The 4,022-nt window shown below is 38.6% G+C and overlaps 1 pseudogene; it reads left to right on the top strand.

The window, feature by feature from the left end:
• Positions 1-541: 541 nt before the first annotated feature.
• Positions 542-1,152, top strand: LOC137216663 (SAYSvFN domain-containing protein 1 pseudogene; annotated as a pseudogene).
• The last annotated feature ends 2,870 nt before the right edge of the window (positions 1,153-4,022 follow it).

Genomic DNA, 4,022 nt, shown 5'->3' with positions numbered 1-4,022 from the left:
CAGGGTATTGAAATCTCCAACTATTATTATAGAATTGTTTATTCTTCCCTTTGATTCTGTCAATTTTTGCTTCATATATTTGGGGATCTGTTGTTGGGTGCATATATGTTCATAATTGTTATATCTTATTGAAAATCTGATTAGAGCAATAACGAATAAAGAGATTGAATCAGTAATCAAAAACTTCCCAAGCAAGAAAAGCTCAGGACCAAATGGCTCCACTAGTTATTTCTGCCAAACACCTAAAAATAAGTTAACACCAATTCTCAAAATCTTCCTAAAGAAGATGAGAGAACACTTCCTAAGTCATTCTATGAGGCCACCATTACCCTGATACTAAGGATAGACAAATATATCACATTAAAAGAGAGCCACAGATCAATATCACTTGTGGATATATATCCAAAAATTCTCAACAAGGCACCAGCAAACTGAATTCAGCAGTATATTAAAAGTATTATACACCAAGACCAAGAGTGATTTATGCCAGGAATGCAAGGGTCTTTCATCATATAAAAATCAATCAATATAATACACCAGCATGGGCACATGCACTCCTGGGCACACAGAGAACAGGGCATGTGCCACAGAGCAGCGGTTAGCTGAGTTGGAGGTAGGGCCCAGAAACCAGCCAGGTTGGCGGCAGAACCCAGCACTTCAGAGCTACTGTGCACAAACCTCGGGAGAGAAGGCGGAAGCAGCTGCAACTCCAAAGGCAGCCCTAGGCTGGCTAAAACAGTTCTTGGTGTGGAAACCGAGGCCCTTGAGTGCCCAGGCCCAGCCCAGCCTTGCTCAGGGAGCAGCTTAGCCTGTAGACTGCATGTCACAGCCACCGCGGAATCCAGCCAAGCCACCACCTCTGCCGCCCTTGCCCTAGGGGGGCCAGTCTCCCCTGACCGACATCACCTTCTTGAAGGTGCTCCTCTGGTTGGTCCTGCTGGGACTGTTTGTGGAACTGGAATTTGGTCTGGCCTATTTTGTCCTGTCCCTCTTCTACTGGATGCATGTGGGGAAATGAGGCCCTGAGGAGAAGACAGAGGGGGGAAAAGCGGGTACTCCGTGTTCAACCCAGGCTGTGGGGCCATCCAGGGCACCCTGATTGCCCAGCAGCTGGAACGCGAGCTGCACCTGAGACCTCTGCAGGGGAGATAGGGCCAGCCTTGCTGTTGGCTGGCCCCCAGGGCCCTCACACCCCTGGGGTATCGATTTGTGGGTTTGGCTGAGGGTAGCTCGCAGGTCAGTTCTATGACCCTGCAGTTCCACATACTTTCCCTGATTTCCTGCTGCAGTTTTATATCAGAACTTCTTTTTGGTTTTGGTGAAACTCCCAGAAAGACACTCACTGCGGGTCTGATGCAATTTATAAAAATTACACACTCAAGAAAGGAGACCTATTTGTCTCTTTATTTAAGAGAGGTGATTTTTAGAACAGTAGGAGGGCACTGGGGAGATAACTGTTTAAAATATCCAGCTGTTTGAAGTAATGGTTTGGTACATCAGGACTATATGTTAAAAGTAAGTATTCTCTTTAAGTATTTTTTTAATTAATTAATTTTTAAAATTGACATATATTTGATTTACAATGTTGTGTTAGTTTCAGGTATATAACAAAGTGATTCATTTATACATATATATATTCTTTTCTTATACAGGTTACTACAAAATATTAAGTATTTTGTAGTTCCTGTGTTATACAATAGGTCCTTGTTGTTTGTTTTATATATGGTGGTGTGTATCTGCTAATCCCAGGTTCCTAGTTTATCCCTCCCCCTCACCTTTCCGCTTTGGTAGCCATAAATTTGTTTTCTATGTCAAAAAAATTATAATATACCATGTTAATGGAATGAAGGAAAAATCCACATGATCATCTCAATTGATGCTGAGAAAGAATTTGACAAAATCCAGCACCATTTCATGATAAAGAAAACCTTAACATACGTACTAGGAATATATATATATATATATATATATATATATATATATATATATATAGAGAGAGAGAGAGAGAGAGAGAGAGAGAGAGAGAGAGAGAGAGAAAGAGAGAGAGAGAGAGAGAGAACATTCCATCCAAAAGCAGCAGATTACACATCTTTTCAAGTTCACATGGAACATTCTCCAAGATTTTAAATCACATGCTAAGCCATGAAACAAGTCTTAGTAAATTTAAGAAGATTAAAATCATATTAAGCATCTATTCTGACCAGAAGGCTATAAGACTAGAAATCAACTACAAGAACTGTATAAAACATAAAAATGTGGAGGCTAAAATATATGCTGCTAAACAATCAATGGATCACTGAAGAAATCGGAGGAAATAAGAAAAATACCTGGAGACAAAGGAAAACAAAAATGCAACAATTAAAAATCTATGGGACATAGCAAAAGCAGTTCTAAGAGGAAAGTTTTTAGTGATACAAGCCTACCTCAGGAAACAAGAGAAATCTCAAATCAACAGCCTAACCATACACCTAAAGAAAATAGAAAAAGAAGAACAAACAAAACCCAAAGTTAGTAGAAGGAAAGAAATAATAAATATCAGGGCAGAAGTAAATAAAATAGAGAATAAAAAATATAAAAGGTCAAAAAAAAAATAAAATGTCAATGAAACTAATAGTTCTTTTAAAAGATTTTAAAAATTGATAAAATTTTATCCAGAAACATCAAGAAAAAAAAAAGAGAGGATCCAAATAAACAGAAACAGAAATGAAAGAGGAAAAGTTACAACTGATACCACAGAAATACAAAAGATCATAAGAGATGGCTATAAATAATTATGCACCAATAAAATGGACAACCTAGAAGAAATGGACAAATTTCTAGAAACATATAATCTCTCAAGGCTGAACCAGGAAGAAATATAAAATATGAACAGACTGATTACCAGGAATGAAATTGAATCATTAAAAACAAACAAAACAAACAAAAAAATCACCAACAAACAAAAGTCTATGACCAGATGGTTTTACAGGTGAATTCTACCAAACATTCAGAGAAGAGTTAACACCTGTCCTTCTCAAACTATTTCAAAAAATTGCAGAGGAAGGAACCCTTCCAAACTCATACTATGAGGCCAGCATCACCCTGATACCAAAACCTGACGAAGATATCACAAAAAAAGAAAATTACAGACCAGTATCTCTGATGAACATAGATGCAAAAATCCTAAACAAAATATTACAAACCAAATACAAAATGATCACACACCATGATCAAGTGGTATTTATCCCAGGTTTGACATCCACAAATCAATCAATATGATATACCACATTAAAAAATTGAAGAGGGCTTCCCTCGTGGCGCAGTGGTTGAGAGTCCGCCTGCCGATGCAGGGGACACGGGTTCATGCCCCGGTCCGGGAAGATCCCGCATGCCGTGGAGCGGCTGGGCCCGTGAGCTGTGGCCACTGGGCCTGCGCGTCCAGAGCCTGTGCTCCGCGACGGGAGGGGCCACAACAGTGAGAGGCCCATGTACCGCAAAAAAAAAAAAAAAATTGAAGAATAAAAAATCATGCGATCATCTCAATAGATGCAGAAAAAGCATTTGACAAAATTCAACATCCATTTATGATAAAGTCTCTCAACAAGGTGGGTATAGAGGGAACATACCTCAACATAATAAAGGCCATTTATGACAAGTCTATAGGCAACATCATACTCAATGGTGAAAAGCTCAAAGCATTTCCTGTAAGATCAGGAAGAAGACAAGGATGCCCACTCTCACCACATTTTTTTGGTTTGTTTTTTTAAATTATCTTAATTCCACTCTCATCACTTTTATTGAACATAGTATTAGAAGTCCTAGCCCCAGCATTCAGACAAGAAAAAGAAATAAAAGGGATCCAAATTGGAAAGGAAGAAGTTAAACAGTCACTATTTGCAGATGACATGATACTCTACGTAGAAAATCCTAAAGATGTCACCAAAAAACTACTAGAGCTCATCAATGAATTCATAAAGCTGCAGAATACAAAACGAATATACAGAAACCTGTAGTGTTTCTATACACTAACAATTAATTATCAG

This window comes from Pseudorca crassidens, chromosome X (assembly GCF_039906515.1).
Source record: "Pseudorca crassidens isolate mPseCra1 chromosome X, mPseCra1.hap1, whole genome shotgun sequence".
Taxonomy (NCBI): Eukaryota; Metazoa; Chordata; class Mammalia; order Artiodactyla; family Delphinidae; genus Pseudorca; species Pseudorca crassidens.
Note: the sequence above shows the minus strand (reverse complement) of the source record. Positions and strands in the feature narration are given on the sequence as shown.